The sequence below is a fragment of the Panthera leo genome, chromosome B1 (genome assembly GCF_018350215.1).
Source record: "Panthera leo isolate Ple1 chromosome B1, P.leo_Ple1_pat1.1, whole genome shotgun sequence".
Classification (NCBI taxonomy): Eukaryota; Metazoa; Chordata; class Mammalia; order Carnivora; family Felidae; genus Panthera; species Panthera leo.
In genome coordinates, this window is record NC_056682.1 from 26,830,181 (window position 1) to 26,850,111 (window position 19,931).

General features: G+C 40.9%; 1 long non-coding RNA gene across 1 annotated transcript in view; it reads right to left on the reverse strand.

Moving 5' to 3' along the window:
• Positions 1–520: 520 nt before the first annotated feature.
• Positions 521–19,931, reverse strand: part of LOC122217457 — a 73,693-nt gene continuing 54,282 nt past the window's right edge. Inside the window, exon 5 of the long non-coding RNA XR_006201513.1 lies at positions 521–1,219. This is a non-coding gene — a long non-coding RNA (uncharacterized LOC122217457). The remainder of the gene's footprint in view (positions 1,220–19,931) is intronic.

Consider the following 19,931-nt stretch of genomic DNA (forward strand, 5'->3'; position numbering starts at 1 on the left):
GACCCCACCGACCAATGTGCCCACTCTAGTCATGGTCGCCTGTACACCCATCATGGCTAGTGAGGGAGGTAGGACTGAGAGTGAATGATCTTAAAGAGGTCAGCAGAGGCAGGAGCTGACACCTTCCTTTAGCAGGCCAGTGACTTTGCTCAGTGAGAAGAAACCACAAGACCAGACCGCTAAGGTGCACTGCTAGGCATGAGCTACTAAACTGCCTGAAGGGACCCAGGGCCATGACTTTTAACCCTTGGAGGTGAGGTGGTTGTATGAGCTGAAAAGTGGTGACAGCATGTGTGAACTGTCTAAAATAGGGAAATGCTGGGGGAGGGGGGGCGCCTGGGTGGACTCAGTTGGTTAAGCACCTGACTTCGGCTCATGATCTCACGGTTCGTTGGTTCAAGCCCCGCATCGCGCTCTCTGCTGTCAGCACAGAGCCCGCTTCAGATCCCTTTCTCCCTTTCCCTCTCTGCCCTTCCCCTGCTTGCGCTCTCTCTCAAAGGGAAATAAACGTTTTTAAAAATCTTAAAAAAATAAATACATACAAGTAAAATAGGGAAATGTTGGCATGCTTACCATGATTTTCAGTCAAACACAGAAGCAGCCCCAAAGCCAGCTGGTTAGGCAGGTATGTGTACTCCCACTTAGTAACAACAGAAAAATATGGACCACTCTTTCTGTCTTCCCGGGAAGACGTGATGTTCTCAGAAAAATGAACTCTGCGCCTCTTTCTCTAAATGGGGAGTTTTCGTTCCCTGGCATTTGCGGTGCACGAGAGGCAGATCAGAATCTCCACGCTCTGAACAATGAATCATGGTCCTCTGGGCCCACGTGTGTGAGTGTGTGTACGTGTGACGGAGAGACAGGCAGAGAGAGGGAAGTACAATAGCTTGTGCATAACCTCCTTTGCTACAGATATTGATGTAAGTACAGCTTGAAGCCTGTTTTCTTCCCCAGAAGTAATCACGGTACATGTTTCGGCTTCTCTTTAATGTACCTGTACTCTGGAAGCTGAATGCGGTTGTGGAGAGCAAAGCTGTTATCTTTCCCCAATCTACTGGCGAGCCATTGCCTTGGAGAATTGATGGGAATAATACAGGCTTTTGTTTCTTTGTCCTCTCCTTGTTCATGGAGATTTTTAGATCATACGGCCTCACCAGACAAACTGCTATTGCTGGTCAAAACTCCTCAGATTTTCTGGGCAGAGCGTCCGCCTGCCAGGCTGCGGTTGGTAGAGGGAGAGATAATGAAGCAAAATTAATATCATATCCATACTCTTTCTTCTCCTAACAGGCTCAGCAGCTGACTCTTCCTGCTGGGCTTTTCCCCCTCCTTCTTTGTGATTTGCGAAAGAAAAAAAGAAAAGGCAGAACAATTAGGAACATCATTTTAAGGTGTGTGCGCCTGGTAGAGCCCTTTTAAGTGATATTCAGAAGCATTGGATTCCCACAATTCCTTGCACCCCAGTTCTGGCCCAGATTTCTTGTTTCAATGACATCCCTTCTTCAGCGTGTTTGTGTTCAGTCTCTTCTCGCCTGACAATACCCAGGGGATAAAACATTTCCCTTCTTTTTTCTTTTTGTCTTTATTTTAAGGGCAATTCCCTTCCTCCTTTTATTCAACCACCAAAAGGAATTCTTGTTCTCATCAATGGCTCTGCTGGACTAAGACCAACCACAGGCAGATGTATGGACAGATCTTAAAACTGGTAGCCTGAAACATTTTCCCATTGTAGGTGAGCCCCTGTATAAAAATACTCACTCTGTGGACGCCTGAATTTTCAAAAGGATTATGATAGTATTTAAAGGGATTGCTTATAAAAGGAATCTTCCCAAGATTGAGTCCTGTATGTAATTGTTTACAGATCATTCACTACAAGTACAGACAGGTGGAAATTCTACCGAAGACGAATACTTAATTTTGTGAGAAATTTGAGGTCAAATTTAGGCCCTATTTTTCTTTTTTAAAAACTAGATTCTGATGGGGCGCCTGGGAGGCTCAGTCTGTTGAGTGTCAGATTCTTGCTTTCAGCTCAGGTCATGACCTCTGGTTTGGTTCATGGGTTCCAGCCCCACAGTGAGCTCCACGCTGACTGTGAGGGCCCACTTGGAATTCTCTCTCTCTCTCTCTCTCTCTCTCCTGCCCCTCCCCTGCTCGCATTCTGTCTCTCAAAATAAATACACTTAAAAAAAAAAACAAAACCTAGATTCTGATGAAATTTGATCAAATGATTACATCAGAGGCTCATCACAATTACAAGAAACAAATTAATATGACCATCTTATCATTACTTTCCAAAAAAGACGTAAGTGCAAATTAGCTCATTTTCTGGTGGAAGGGGGAAAGAATGCTCCTTTCTGTTGGAAAAAAGGCAGACAGAGCCATGCAAAAGATCCACAATGCTTTTTCTCCCTTAAACTCCTTGATAATCCAGTAAATGAAAACTAGTATCTTATTGCTCTAATTTGTATTTCCCTATTCATAAAAGGAAAATATCTTTCCATATGTTTATGATCATTCAAATGTTCTCCTCTCTGAATGGTCTTCAAATTATTATTTTGGTTGTCTTTTAAATTTGTTTATGAGAATAATTTTTATATTAAAAATCTATGCTGTGCAATATAGTAGCTACTAATCACCTGTGGTTCTTGAATACTTAAAAGGTGGTTAGTCTAAATTGAAATGTGCTGAAATAGACACTGGGTTTCAAAAACTTAGTACAAAATATGGAATGTAAAATATCTCATTAATAATTTTCTATTGATGACATGTTGAAATAATAATATTTAGGATACAGAGGTTTAACTAAAACACATTATTAAAATTAATTTCACTTGTTTCTTCTATGGGGACTGCTAGGATAATTTTTTTTTAGTATATATATATATACATATATATATATATATATACATATATATATTTAATGTCTATTTATTTTTGAGAGAGACAGAGACAGAATACAAGTGGGTTAGGAGCAGAGAGAGAGGGAGACACTGAATCCAAAGCAGGCTCCAGGCTCTGAGCTGTCAGCACAGAGCCCGATGCGGGGCTCGAACTCACAAGCTGTGAGTTCATGACCTGAGCCCAAGTCGGACGCTCAACCGACTGAGCCACCCAGGCGCCCTGCTGGGATAATTTTTTAAAGCTACTTATGAATGTGATTACTAGAAAATTAAAAAAAAATTTTTTAATGTGTATTTGTTTTTGAGAGAGAGAGAGAGAGACAGAGGCATGAGCGGGGGAGGGGCAGAGAGAGAGAGGGAGACACAGAATCTGAAGTAGGCTCCAGGTTCTGAGCTGTCAGCACAGAGCCCAACGCGGGGCTCAAACCCACTAACTATGAGATCATGACCTGAGCTGAAGTCAGCCGCTTAACCTACTGAGCCACCCAGGCATCTCTTGATTACTAGATAATTTTAAAGTACACACATGGTGAGAAAATTGGGGGAAGAGGAACCCCCACATTCTCCTTCCCCCAAGAAGACACTAATTCAACAACCATACATGGATCAACTCCCTTTGTGAATAGTCTAGAAAATAGTTAAGAGGCCCCTGCACCTCAGGGAAGTATGAAACCAGCTACATCACAGCCAGGAGGAAAATTCTCAGCACTCACTCATCATATTCCCTCCCCTCTGCCCAGATCAGCCTGGTGCAATCTGGAGAAACTCCCAGCTCCTGCCTTCTCCAGGGGAAGGGAAATAGAAGACTGGAACATGTATCTAACATTCAGACTTCCCAGGGGCTGTTTGAGGGACTGATTTCTGCCTTGCCTGATTCTAAGCACTTAACCATGAAAGGGTGCTAAGCTGGAGGCAGCTGCAAACAAAGGTAAAGGTTTGGACTATCACTCACTCACTCACTCACTCACTCCCCCCCCCCCATCCTGCCCTTCCCCTCTGCTCAGCACAGAGCAGTTGGAGGAACCTCCCCATTGTTGTAACTTGTCCCGGAAGAAAGGAAGATTTGGAGCACGCATTTAATTTCTCACCTTTTCAGAGGGCTTCCCAAGGGACTGCTACCTGGTTCACCTGTGTCAGAGCACTATTGGAGCCCTACATTCTCTAGATGCCTGGGGGCTGCTGGAAACAAAAGAGATCTGGGGAGTCTGCTGCAGCTCCAAAGGAGGCATAGTACAGCAGATCGAGACTGACACAGCTCAGTGGGCTCTCCCTGGAGTAGAAGGAAGGGAGACTAGAATGGACCCTGTGTCCAATATTCTGGCTTCTCCCAGGCTGCCTGAGGGACTGATTTCTGTGTCACCTGACCCAGAGTAATGACAGATCTGGAATGCTCCAGAAGCCTGAGGGCTGCAGAGAACAAAAGAGAGCTGGGCGGTGTGTGGGAGCTCCAGACAACCTGCAATACTGCAGGCAGACATAGAGGGAGTAAGAGATTATGAGCTCCTGCAAAAAGAAACTGGCAAATCCTTCTAATTGGAAACTAATTGGAACTGGACACAAGTCCAGAAGGGATGCAGCCACGGAAAAGGGTTGTGAGGCCCCCAGAATCTCTAGGTGAGCTGATTGGCGAAGGTCTTTCCCTGTATGAAGCAAATCCATAAAGACTGGGAGAGGTGGCTGTTTTTTCAAATACAAAGACAGAGGAAACAGGAAACTGTGATCCAGTCAAAGGAAATAAATTTCTGAAAGCCAGCCCTAAAAAAAGGAAGGTATTTAAATTACCTGAAAAAGAATTCGAAATAACTCTCGTAAAGGAGTTTGATGAGCTCAGGAAAATGATTCAGGAACAAAAATGAGAATATCAACAAAGATATAGAAAATATATTTTAAAAAAAGAATGAAACAAATTCTAGAGCTGAAAAATACAGCAGCTGAGTTGAAAAATTCACTAGAGGGGTTCAACAGACTTGATCAAACGAAAGAATGAATCAGTAAACTCAAAAATAGGTCATTCGCAATTAACCGGTCAGAGAAGGGGTAGAAAGAAAAAAAAAGATGAAAAGTGAAGAAAATCTATGGGACTTGTGGGACACCATCAAGTGGATAAACACACACATTATGCGATCCCCAGAAGTGGAAGAGAGAGGAAAGGAGTGGAAAACTTATTTGAAGAAATAGTGGCTGAAAACATTCCAACTTTCATGAAAGAAATGGACATTCAGATTCAAGAAGCCCAAAGAACTCCAAAATAATTTACCCCAAAATGTTCACATTGAATCACATCATAATCAAATTCTCAAACGTTAAAAAAAAAAAAAACAAAGAGAAAAATTTTAAAGCAGCAAGAGAAAACCAACTTGCCACATACAAGGGAAACTACATAAGACTATCAGCTAGTTTCTCAGCAGAAACTATAAAGGCCAGAAGGGAATAGGATGATATATTCAAAGTGATAAAAGAAAAAAATTCTGCCAACAAAGAATACTATACCCAGCAAAACAGTTCCTCAAAAATGAAGGAGAAATACTTTACCAGGCATACAAAACCAGAAGGAATTCATCACCACTAGACATGCCTTATAAGAAATGTTTAACAAGGGTCCATCATGTTGAAATGAAAGGATGCTAAATATCAACATGAAAGTATATGAAAGCACAAAACTCATAGGTTAAGGTAAATATATCCACAAATACAGAATACTATAATACTATAATGGTGGTAACATAAATCACTTTTAATTGATGTATGCAGTTAAAATACAAGAATAGGGGCATCTGGGTGGTTCAGTCAGTTAAACGTCCAACTCTGATCTAACCTCAGGTCTTGATTTCAAGGTCGTGAGTTCAAGCCCTGCGTTGGGCTCCACACTGGGCATGAAGCCTACTTAAAAAAAAACACATAGAGGTGCCTGGGTGGCTCAGTCAGTTGACGGTCCGACCCTTGATTTGGCTCAGGTCATGATCCCAGGGTCATGGGATCAAGCCTTAGGTAGGGCTCCACACTGAGCATGGAACCTGATTAAAGATTCTCTCTCTCTCTCTTTCCCTCAGCCCATCTCTCCCATTTACACACCCTCTATCTCTAAAATAAATAAAGTAAAAAAATTTTTTAAATACAAAAATAACCATAACTATAAAAACATATTAATGTATCACAACATATAAGAAGTAATTTGTAACATCAGTAACAAAAAGGGATGGTAAGAGAGTAGTTTTTGCAACAATTGAAGTTTATTTCTTATCAGCTTTAAATAGATCCTTATAATTATGAGATGCTTTATGTTAGCCCAGGGTAACCACAAAGAAAAAAGTATGGGGAATATGTAACATAAAAGAAACTGAGAAATAAGTCAAAGCACATCACTATGAAAAAAAATTAACAGAATGCAAAGGAGGACAGCAAGAGACCAAAAGAGGGACAAAAAAAAAAGCTACAAGTAGATAGAAAATTAACAAAATAGCAATTTTAATGCCTTCCCTATCAGTAATTACTTTAAACATACATGGGTTAAATTCCTCAGTCAAAAAATATATATGTATGTATATATACAAGTAACTGAGTGGATAAGAAAACATCCAAACATACAAAAAGATCTAACTGTATACTCTCTATAAGAGATTCACTTTAGATCTAAGGACACACATAGGCTAAAAGTAAAAGGATGAAAAAAGGTATTCCATACAAATGTTAACCAAAAGAGAGCAGGGGTAACTATACTTACACCAGGCAAAATAGACTTTACATTAAAAATTGTCACAAGAGACAAAGAACATTATATATATATATATATGTGTGTGTGTGTACATAATTTTATATATAAAATATATATATATAATAATATATATAAAAAATATATATATAATAATATATATATAAAATATATATATATATAATATATGTATATAAAATATATATATATATAATAAAAGAGTCAATTCACCAGAAAGATACCACACTTATAAATGTATATGCACCCAACATCAGAACACCCAAATATAAGAAGCAAACAGTGACAGAACTGAAGGGAGAAATAGACAGTAACACAGTAGAAGATTTCAACACCCCCACCTACAATAATGGATAGACTCTCCATTCAGAAGATCAATGAGGAAACAGAACTTGAACAACACTATAGACTCAATGGATTTAACACACAGAAATGGATTTAACACACAGAACGTCCACACAACAGTAACACAATACACATTCTTAAGCATGCAAGGAACATTCCTCAAGATAGATTACATACTAGATCATAAGCAAGTCTGAACAAATTTAAGAAGATTGAAATCATACTAAGTTATCTTCTCTGACCACAACTGAATAACACTAGAAGTCAAAAACAGAAGAAAAATCAGAAAATTCACAAAAAATATGGAAATTAAACAACACATTCTTGAACAACCAATGAGTGAAAGAAGAAAGGAAAATGCAAATTTAAAAGTACTTTTGAGTGAAAGAAGAAGGAAAATGCAAATTAGAAGTATTTTGAGGAAAATGAAAATACCAAAACTTGTTGGATGTAGCAAAAAGCCATACTAAAAGGGAAGTTTATAGTGGTAAATGTCTGCATTAAAAAAGAAGTTTCTCAAATAAACAACCTAACTTTACACCTCAAGAAACTAGAACAATAAGAACAAACGAGGCCCAAATTAGTTGAAGAAAAGAAATAATTAGTGTTAGAACAGATATAAACAAAATAGGGACTAGGAAACAACAGAAAAAAATAAACAAAACTAAAAGTTGTTTTTTTTTAAAAAAAGTCAACAAAATTGACAAATCTTTAGGTAGACTAATTAAGAAAAAAAACAAAAGGCTCAAATAAATAAAATCAGAAATGAAAGAGAAGATATTACAATTGATGCCTCAGAAATAAAAATGATTATAAGAGACTATTAAAACCATTATGCACCAGTGAACTGGAGAACCTAGAAGAAATGGGTAAATTTCTAGAACATACAACCCACCAAAACCGAATTATGAAGAAATATGAAGTCTGAACAGACCTATAATGAGTAAGAAGATTGAATTAGTAATCAATAACTTCCTGACAAAGAAACACCAGTGCTGAGATGGCTTCTCTGGAGAATTCTACCAAACATTTTTTTTTAATAATGTCAATCCTTCTCAAATACTCCCCAAAATTTAAAGATGAAGAAATACTTTCAAACTCATGTTATAAGTTCTGCATTACTCTGATACCAAAGCCAGACAAAGACATTATAAAAAAAAAGAAATTTACAGACTAATATCCCTGATGAATATTGATGAAAAATTCTCAAGAGAATACTAGCAAGTCTAATTCAATAGTGCATTCATCATATACTATGACCAAGTGGGATTTATCCCTGGGATGCAAGGATTGGTCGACATCTGCAATCCAACCAATTAATGAAATAACACCACACTGACAGAACAAAGGATAAAAAATTACATGATCAGGCACCTGGGTGGCTCAGTCAGCTAAGTGTCCAACTCTTGTTTTTGCCTCAAGTCAAGATCTCATGGTTTGTGAGATTGAGCCCTGCGTCGGGCTCTGTGCTGACTGCGTGGAGCCTGCTTGGGATTCTCTCTCTCCCTCTCTCTTTCTGCCCCTCCACTGCTCACGCTCTCTCTCTCAAAATAAACGTTAAAAACAATTACATGATCAACTCAATAGATGCAGAAGTATTTGAAAAAAATCAATACCCTGTCATGATTTAAAAAAACACTCAACAAAATGGAAACAGAAGGAAATTACTTTAACATAATAAAAACAATATATGTAAGCCTCATAAGTAGCATGTTCAGTGGGGAAAACTGAAAGATTTTCCTCTAAGATCAGAAACAAAGCAAGGACGCCCATTCTCATCTCTTCTATTCAATTCATTACTACACGTCCTACAAGAGCAACGAGGTAAAAAGAGAGAAGTCATCCAAGTCTGAAGGGAAGACATCTCTGCAGATGACATAGTCTTATATATAGAAAACCCTAAAGATTCCGCAAAAAAAGCAAGTAGAACCAGTCAACAAATTCAGCAAAGTTGCAGGATACCAAACCAACATACAGAAATCTGTCGTGTTTCTACTAAGAGTGAGCAATGCAAGAAGTAAAGTAAGAAAACGATCTCATTTACAACAGCATCAAATAAAGAATGAAATACCTCGGATAAACTTAACCAAGGAGGTGAAAGACTTATAAAACTTCCCATTACTGAAAGAAATTAAAGATGGAAAGAAATGGAAAGACATCCTGTGTTCATTGTTCAGAAGATGTAATATTGCTAAAATATCCATACTTCCTAAAGCAATCTGCAGAATCAATCTACATCAAACCCCAATGGCATTTTTTCTTGGTAGAAATAGGAAACAACAACAAAAAACAGATAACCTGATTTAAAAATGGGCAAAGCTTGATTAGACATTTCTCCTAAGAAGACATCCAGATGGCCAACAGGTAATATGAAAAGATGCTCAACATCACTCATCATCAGGGAAATATACATCAAAACCACAATGAGACTATCACCTCACACCTATTAGGATGGCCATTATAAAAACAAAACAAAACAAAACAAAACAGAGAATAACAAGTGTTGAAGAGGATGTGGGGTTATTGGAATGCTTATGTATACATCGTTGCTGGGAATATAAATTGGTACAGCCACCTTGGAGGAACCAACATAGAGTTTCCCCTCAAAAAAAAAAAAAAAAAAAAAAAAAAAAAGAATTACCATTTGATCCAGCAACTCCCCTTCTACGTATTTATCCAAAAGAACTGAAAACAGGATCTTGGAAGATATTTGCATTCCTGTCCTCATTGCAGCATTATTTATAATGGTCAAGAAGTGGAAATAAGTAAATGTCCATCAACTGACATATGGGTAAGTAAAATGTGGTTTATAAATACAATTAAGCATTTTTAAGCCTCTTAGAACGCTGGCATGCAAGGAGCCTGTCATATGGTACAACACGGATGAACTGTGAGGACATTATGCTAAGGGAAATAAACCAGGCACAGGAGGAAAAATACTACATGATCCCATTATACACGGTATCTAAAGTAGTCAAATTCATGGAAGCAGGGAGTTGAATGAAGGTTGCCCAGTCCTGGGAGGAGGAGAAGTAAGGAATTCCCAATTAATGGGAGTAGAGTTTCAGTCACACAGATGAGAAAGTTCTAGAGATCTGCTGTACAAAAATGTACATATTGTTAACAATACTGTCGTACACATTTAAAAGTTTGGTAAGAGAGTAGATCTCATGTTACATGTTCTTTTATCTCAGTAGAAAAGCGTGCGTGGCTTGGCTTAGCTTTCTGTTGGGTCGTGCTTCTCCAGATGCTAATATTTTATCCATCTGTGAATATTTTCTTCTAAACCATGTCTTGCCTTTTCACTTTGTTATGGTATCTTTAATATCAAAACATTTCTAAAATATGGATGTGGTCAAATTTTAAAACTTTTTCAGAGCTTATGCTTTTAATATCACTCTCTGTATTATTTATTCCCTATATGATTTTTTACAAAAATATTTTTGCATATAATATTACAATAGATGTAATTATATGTAATACATTATGTGTAACATACGTGATTATATTACAATAATTTTGTAATATATTTTTTTCCAATTTTTCTCTTCTTTAAAGCTTTATTCTATCTGGAATTATGTGTTTATATATGTATGTTGTGAGGTTTGGATAACTTTTTGCTTGTTTTGAAAACCAATTATCCCTATACTATTTATTAAACAATGGATCCTTTCCCCCACTGATTTGTAAAGCCGTCTCTATCATAAATCTAGTTTCCATGGTGTGCGCAGATGTGTTTCTAAGTTCTTTATTCTCAATCATTGATCTATTTGCTCTTTTTACTCTGACACCACACTGTCTGATTTGCTGTGGTTTTGTAATACCTCTTGTCTCCGATAGGAAGTTCCTTGCACGCCCTCCTTGCTCTTTATTTTCAGTTGCTGTTAGAACTTTTCAGTTTCAGGATTGACTCCCTTCGGCCCTACAGAGGGTGTGGTGTTCAGCGGTGCTTAGGCAGCTGACTGGACTCTGGGCCCTCCCCACACAGATGGTGTATTTCCAAGCCCTAGACCCGAAGTCACGTGGATCGGATCCCCATCTTGAGAGAATCTGTTTCCTCTCCTGGTACCTGACAGTGGGTCCATTTCCAGCTGTGACTCCAGGCTATTTCCAGCCTCTATCTACTATGAAGCATGCTCTCAGCCTCTAACGTCACACAGCATCCCAGCCTCCCTCTCTGTGCGGTATATATCCGCAGCTCCCAGTGGACCACAAAGTGTCCTTTGTGTCCTTAGGCTCCTTTCCCTGAATGCTTTGGGTTCCTTTGATTTCTGTTGGCAATGATTTTCTTTCCTATTTTTAAGCACCCCTGTGTGGTCTTAAGATCCTTTTATCATTTTATCTGTCATTTCTCTGTGTATTAGGGAAGAAGGGGAAGTTTTCTGTGCACATTGGATCCACCATTAAAAATTGTAGAAATATATTTATTAGTAAGGGAAGATATTTATAATATATGTGAGGGGGAAATTATCAAACAGGACAAATGGCTACTCTTATTTAAAATACTAATAAGTAGGGACACCTGGGTGGGTCAGTCAGTTAAGACTCTTGATTTTGTCTCAGGTCATGATCGCACAGTTTCGTAGGTTCAAGCCCCACATCAGGCTTTGTGCCAACTGTGCAGAGCCTGCTTGGGGTTCTATCTCTCGCCCTCTCTCTCTGCCCCTCCCCCACTCACGCTGTCTCTGTCTCTCTCAAAATAAATAAATAAACTTTAGAAAAAAATAAAATAAAATACTAATAAGTAAAATACGAGCACATGCGACCGTATAAATGGAGACTATATTCACTCTTTTCAGGCTGATTGAAAAGAGGTGGGTTTCAGTTACACCAGATGATACCCGAGAAGAAATACAAGAGAAAGAACGAAAAGGAATCTTTTCATGCTGCCCATTTAGTCTCTTTCCAACTGCAGGGACCCCAACACGTTCCACACACTGCAGTGGCTCTCTGCTCTAATCTGACAAACCCAGCATAAATGCGACAACTCTTGTGCCAGTGATGGGACGACTTGCCTTGTCATCCCCCCAGAGATCTCTGCTTTACTGTGTCATTCACAGGACCTGGTTCCCGTCTCTCTTTTACTGCTGCACTGCCAGCTGCTGCCACGGTATCTCTCTGTTCTCCTCTCTAATCAGCTTCTGGTTACTCACGGCTCTGACTGCCCCGTGGCTTCCGTCCACGGCCTTTGCTCCGTGTATTTCTTCTCCCCTATCATTATGCCATCTATCTCTGTTGTTCTCCTGTTCCAGTTCCAAAAGAAGGATCTGATCATTCCTTTGGTTCTTCACTATTCAGAACTGCTCAGAGTTCTCAGAATAGTAAAGGGTTGTTGCTTTTTAATGCAACACAGTGCACAAACACTGGGTGTCAGTGTGGGTGTCAACATCTAGCCTGTGGGAGTCACCCCCTCTAGAAGATGCTACTAAAGTGGAAATAAACCCAAGATTTGTCTTCACAGCCAAACTGGTAGGATGACAATAATGATCATGTCTGTTGTGTAAAACTTGGAACGATATGGTTATGATGATGTTGGAGGCCTCTTCCATTTGCATAGCAAATAGAGTATAAAATGGGATTTTATACATTTCATCTTACTTGATTTCTATGGCAATTCTGTGTAGACAAGACATGAGTTATTACCCCCATTTTATAGTTGAGAAATTGGCACTCGAGAGAGACTGAGTAAAATTGTGGAGTATAAATAGGATTCAGAAATGTTGACTGAGGCCGATTGTTTTTTCCAGTATACTTTAAAACTCAATAATAAAAATGTGAATTATTTCCTTTGGGAAGCATCATTATATCCTCTTCAACCACTTGAATAATAGGACATATATACAACTCAAATCACAACTATATTCCCATATGTTCAATTCAATTCAATTTAATCCATTTGTTTTCTTTTCTTCTCCCAGTTCTATCATTTTCTTATGGAAGTGATACTTTGGGGATGTCCAGTCCTGACATTTTTACACCCCTCTCGTATGACACCTTGACTTCTTGAAGCACATCTGGGCAATGGCAGGACCTGCTTTATCCAAACATGCTCATTTCACCCAAATCTCCACCAGCTGGAGAAGGAAGGGATCTTTCACATATAATAGCTTTAAAATATTGGGGCATCTGGATGGCTCAATCGGTTAAGGGTCCAACTTGGGCTCAAGTCATGATCTCACGGTGGGTTCAGCCCCGTGTTGGGCTCTGTGTGGACAGCTCAGAGCCTGGAACCAGCTTTGGATTCTGTGTCTCCCTCTCTCTCTGCCTCTCCACCCCCCCAAATAAATAAACATTAAAAACATTAAAACATATTAATGTTGGGGCACCTAAATGGCTCAGCCAGTTGAGCATCTGACTTCAACTCAGGTCATGATCTCAGTTTGTGAGCTTGAGCCCCGAATTGGGCTCTCTGCTGTCAATTCAGAGCCCACTTTGGATCCTTTGTTCCTCTCTCTCTCGCTCTCTCTGCCCCTCCCCCACCCTCTCTCTCTCTCAAAAATAAAAAATTAAAAGCTATATATTAAGTTCACAACACTTTACTGCTGCCAGCAATATTCTCATACCAAAATTTCCAAGACCCACCCCCCAGAGTTATACCTTCAATTTAGCATAAAACATAATATATCAGTCAGGTTTATATTTGATGGTAAATAGCTACAATTATTTAAGCAAATAGAGGTTGATTTTTTTTTTTTTTTAACATTCCAAGAAGCCATAAGTTGAGCAGACAGGTCTAGACAGACACTTGAAGATGCCATCAGAGAATCAAGCGATTTAGATTGTGCTCCATCTCCTGGTCACAAGATGGCTGCTGTATTTCCAGGCATCAGGTTTTGTTTTCTCAGACAAAGAGCTTTCTGGGGCGCCTGGGTGGCTCAGTTGGTTGAGTGTCCAACTTCTGCTCAGATCATGATCTCACAGTTAGTGAGTTCGAGTCCCCACATCAGGCTCTGTGCTGTCAGCTCAGAGCCTGGTCTGTGTCTCCCTCTCTCTCTGCCCCTTCCCTACTCACACCCTGTCACTTTCTGTCTCTCACAAATAAATGAACATTGAAAACAAAATTTTTTTTTAAAAAAAGAAAAAGAGTTTTCCTAGAAAGCCCTACAAAAGAGTTCCCTCTAAGTCAAGATCTCATCACCAGAACTAGTTAACATGGCGACTCTCCTCTGCAAAAACAGCTAGAAAATTGGGGGCCAGGCTTGTCTTGACTGATCATGATCAGTCACAGTCCATTACCCGAGGCCGGACCACAGCTGCTTCAAACAAAATCGAGGCTCGGTTGTGGTAATAGAGCTGGCCACGTGTGGATCAAACATTATGTGGTGACGTAATGGTTATGCAAGCTCAGAGAAAATGAGGAAATGAGGCCAGGCTTCCTTAAGAAGTGGGCAAGAGGGGTGCCTTGGTGGCTCAGTCGGTTAAGTGTCTGACTCTTGGTTTCAGCTCAAGTCGTGACCTCATGGTTTGTGGGTTGGAGCCCCGCCTTGGGCTCTGTGCTGACAGCATGGAGCCTGCTTGGGATGCTCTCTCTCTGCCCCTCCCCCACTTGCTCTCTCTCTCTCTCTCTCTCTCTCTCCCCCTCCAAATAAATAAAAAACATTTTTAATTAAAAAGAAGAAACGGGTGAGAAAAAAAAAAACCCACGGGCACTCCTAGCCCCCTCCCAAATGTGGGAAGAACAGATTGATTTACCTATTCCTGAACTGAATGAAATGGGAGAAATATTTCAAAACTTCGCTTTGGTCCAAAACAATATTTGTATCTATACCCATATTTTAAAGTGGACTTTATTGTTTTACAAAGCTTTGGAACCCTATAATCTCACAAGGCACAGAGGGCTACAAGTGAGATGCATCCCGAACAGCCATAGTGCTGGCATCATTCTACCCAGAGGCTCACGATGATTCGAATTAGTAAAACGTCTCAGAGTCATTTCCATTATCCTTACTGACAATTAGCTGTAATGGCAAAATGAAATAATTAGGCGGCAGGAAGTCTGAAGCATATAGCTCTTCTGTTATAAAAGCAGCTCAGTGGTATAATGCCAAGTTTACCAAATCTTGGGCCCTTTCTCATAGGATCCAAAGTGGTATGAAGCTGAGGTTATGGTAAGAAGCTAGGAAAAACACACAGCCCCTGAGTTCATTAGCAGAATTAATGTCCCATGTGGCATCCAAGCTACTGCCTTACAAACTATCTACGATAATTAATAGAAACTGTGTTAGGATAAGTAAAGTTATTTTAGTAACTTCTTGGCCCGTGTGCATTGTTAGTATTTAATCCTCCCATCGTTTTGTTGTTTTTGCTTCTTAGGAGGTGTTTTGCCAGTAGCTGGCCTACATTTAAGTTCTTGCTCATTGACTTCGTCAGAGTTAACACAACTGTAATTTGCTTCTCGGTCACTGTCTTAAAATTAGAGAACACGAAAACTGGGGAGGAGTTCAATCATTGTTTCTCAGTGGAGAGATAGTTCCAACCTTGGTCAGAATATGTGTTGTTGTCGCGGGAGACGGACCCCCACGTTGCATGGCATTTATCATCCCTGGTCTCTAAGCACTAAATGCCAGTGGCAACCCCTCAATCATTTTGATGACCCCATACACTCCCACGCGTTCCCAAACACCCCTTAAGGACACAGATGGGCTATAAACAGATCCAAAGAATGTCTTAAATTTACAGTCGTCCAGGGTAAGATGCTCAGCGGCCCGGCTCGTGCAGTAATTGGTGATAGCCGCAGCGCTGGAACCCACGACTGGAACTCAGGAGAACTTCATGTGACATCAGGTTTTCTCCACCATCGAGTGGGAAGTTAATAATGTCCTCTATTGTGCAGAATAGCTACTGAATCCATGTTGCTGCAAAACTGAGAAGCCAATTCAATCAAAGCCAATGTTACTCATTAGCGGAGAGTCGTTTGTGACAAACGGCATCTTAAAAAATAAATAAGGAGAGGTAATTTCGTATTTGGGCTCTAGCCTAGATGTTATTTGGAGAGATCTTGCATTTCCTACGGAGTCAGGCAAAGGGCAAGGGTGTTTGGTTTAAGGACGTTCGGGGTGAGTGAAAGGTCAGAGTGCTTCCATAACCAAGGCAGCTGGGGGTCCAGAGAAGCACTCGAATGCCATGCTCATGGACTCTAAGGGAAGAATTCAAGTTCTATTTGCAGTAATACTTTTGCTATTTCCTTTTTCCCCAGTGAGCTTTTATTTGGTAGAATTTCACTCCCCTGGCCTTGGCTTTCTCCTTAGCAGTGGGGCAACTTCCACCGACTATCTTCTGTGTCCCTGTCGCCGTCCTTGCTTAGTCACCCAAGTACACGTTCCAGTATCGCTTAGGTGTTCCACAGAAGGGGGCACAGAGCCGTCACAATGTGACTGGCACGATGCTAAATGTCGGGATACAGCTGGAAAACAGACATGGCTCGCAGAAATGTGCGGACGGATGCGTGGCTTCGGAAAACTGGGCTCACGTTCGAACCCAGCCACACTGTGGGCTTCACTTGGTCATACCCCGCCTCTCGGCCCGTTTTCTCATTTCCAAAAGTTGGGGACACACCTACATTCCAGGGCTGTGATAGGAATTAAATAGAAATTGGGTGAACATTCCAAGCGAGTGCCTGGCACATAAATTGCCTTTTGCTTCTGAAAGCGTTGTGTCCTCATGATAACTTCTCCACTGCCCTCAGCTAAGACTTTGAGCGAGCTACATGACTACAGTTTCCTCATGTATAAAGTGAAGGTGACATCACCTTATCAACAGGTAATGCAGAGCCTGATTCAGGGCTCAAACTCATGCATGGTGAGATCATGACCTGAGCTGAAATCAAGAGTCCGACATTCAACTGACTGAGCTACGCAGCCACCCTGTAACACTTTTCTGCCAAAATAACTGTATTTTCATTGATGCCATTTATATCGCTGCAACCTCAAATCATACACAGAAAGATTCCTTTCTTGTTCTTCTAAAATAAGTCCTCAAGGGGCGCCTGAGTGGTTCAGTCATTTAAGCGCCCGACTTCAGCTTAGGTCATGATCTCGCCGTCAGTGAGTTCGAGCCCCGCATTGGGCTCTGTGCTGACAGCTCAGAGCCTGGAGCCTGCTTCGGATTCTGTGTCTCCCTCTCTCTCTGCTCCTCCCCTGTTCACGCTCTGTCTCTCTATGTATCTCAAAAATGAATAAATGTTTAAAAAAAATTTTTTTTAAATAAGTCCTCAAAACATTTATATATAAATTATATCTCAGTTTAGTTTTAAGATTCCATGATGTCTTGGTGAGCAACATGACTGTCCTGTGGTGAATGCAGATATTATCAGGAACTCTGTAGAATTAGCTTAGTGTAACAGAAAGATCAAACATTTCAAAGTCTGACCCAGATTCAAATCCCAACCTCTCCGTTGACTAGCTGTAGAATGTTAGAAAAATTGTCCAAAAATCCCCATAGTTCTTCATTTCTGTAGTATGTGCCACCAAGCTAGCGTGCGAACTTATAACTTTGCCTGTGGAACTTGTAACAGGATTAAGTACTCAGGAAAGACTCCAATAGCAGGTTTGCCTCAGGATAAAAAAGACTTTTTATTCCTTCTTAGTCTGGCTAACTTCTAGTCATCTTCCAAGACTTTGATCCCAGGATACCTTCTCTGGGTGGCTCCAGACTATCACCGACCCATTCGCTGATTCCCAGACAGGCTAAGAATCTTTTTCTTGTAGCCCCCCTCACACTCTGTGCTTACCCATCTCAAATCACCAACCACCCAAGTTAGCGGCCATGTTATACCTGTTTGCCTCTGCCGCTGGACAAGCCTCGCACGATCCAGGGACCGTCCTCATCCTAATGCCCTCGTTCCTCACATGTCTTAGGTGTTAAACATATATTTGATATCTGAAAGTTGAATCGGATAAAGACACAAAGTTCTAGGGCTGAGACACCTTTCTCTCATATCTTCTCACCAGCCATGAGAGCCACCGTCTAATCACCGGAGCACAGAATGTGAAAGTCATTTGATAATGGTGCTGGCAGGGCCAAAAAGCAAAAGAAAAGAATCTCTAAGGGGTTGTTTTTCTCTTGAATTTGAAAGCCAGTGTACAAGCCGTGAGATCTTGTGGCAAGAAATGATAGTCCCTTGAGGACAAACAAGAGATAATTTCTGGTTGCTTCTTCCTTTCTCTGGCACTCGATGAGGCTATTCCTCCCCCAAAATGGATATAGGCGATAAAAGCAATGCTACGGTATATTTAAGAGCATTATTTATCTGAGATCCTCATGGAACTGGTACAAGCTATAGCTAATTCTGCCTAAACCTGTCATTCCATTGGACGTTTATCTCCACAGCTCCTGCTTGGTTTCCTCTCTGGTCAGGGAGGACAGATAGGCCTCTGAGGACAATCTGTTGTCTTCATGGAATAGGTGATGAGGGAAAAGGAAAGACAAAGTATCTATTACTAACTTATTCTGCCAGCCTTTATGTCTTTTGCATACATTATTTCACTGAATCCTCTCAAAAGCCCTGTGAGGTAGTTAAGCAGTTCATTATCTTAGTTTTACAGATGTAAACCCAAAGACTCAGACATATTCGGTAACTTGCCCAAGGTCACACACACTGTAAAAAGCTCTCGGTGCCACATGGACCTCCCACACAAGGCAATTTCTCTGTAAGGAGTCACCAGGTGGCACACAGCTCTTTCATTCATTCACAGGCTTTGGAGTCCCACAAAGGGAGTGAGTCCCAGGCGTAGAATATACAATCTGTGTGCAAGCTAATTACTTAATCATTTTAAGGCTCCACTTCTTATCTGAAACGAAGATTATAAAAATGCCTGCCTCGCAGGATTGTTTGGAAGACGAAATGAGATGACGCATGTGCTCAACACAGGACAGCGTTGCTGGCTCAACATGTTTCTACCGACGCAGTATCCCGGTCTGAGGCCAGAGCCAGTGTCAAAGTCAACCCTCTAAAAAACAACGACCGCTGATTTCATAATGATGTAAACTAAGTTCCGTAGGAATACTCATGAGAAAATGATGGATTCTGTCTAAGGGAGTAAAGAGGACTCTCCAGAGATGCTGACATTTGAGCTAAGCCTTACAGGATCTGCCATATCTCCTTAGTTTGGGAAGATGGTATCATTGGCATGGCCAACTCTGTAAACAAGACTTGAGATGTGACAACATGTAGCCAGACAGAGATCAACTGTGGGCTGGAGGAGGGGCACAGCAGGAGATCCAGCCACAGCTGTAGGTTGGAGTCAGAGTGTGAAGAAGCTGTCACGCCAGGCTCCAGGGTTTGGGCTTCACTCTAGGGCAGTGGAGAGTCATGAGAACTCCCTCAGCAGGAGAGCCACATGCGCTCATTTGCATATTGGAAAGAGAACTGGGGAGGCCATCTGGACCACGGATTAGAAGGGAGAGAGCTGGAGGCAGGAAGACCACAGTGACTCCCCAGAGCGCACAGGATGAACAAGAGTGGGGGAAGGGGATGAGAGTAGGACTTCCATCCGACAGGATGGATAGCAGGTGTCAGTGATGCGGGCCCGTCACTCATTTCTCCAGGGATCGCTGTTTAGTGTTCTATCCTCTTCTTTAGAATTAAACGCCTTACAAGTTTAAGGCAGTAGTGAAGGATTGAAGAAGTGAGAGGGCTCTAAATATAAGAAACAAGCAAAAGCTAAGGGTAGTTTGTGAGCTTGCAACAAGGTAATGTTCCTTGCTGTCAATGCCCCCTGGTTTACTACAAAAATACCTCCAATATGACTTCGAAATACAAACAGCGAGGGGCGCCTGGGTGGCTCAGTCTGTTAAGCGTCCAACTTTGGCTCAGGTCATGATCTTGCGGTTCATGAGTTTGAGCCCCACACCGGGTTCTGGGCTGCAGCTTGGAGCCTGGATCCTGCTTCAGATTCTGTGTCTCCCTCTCTTTCCCTTGCCTGCTCACACTCTGTATCTCTCTCTCTCTCAAAAATAAA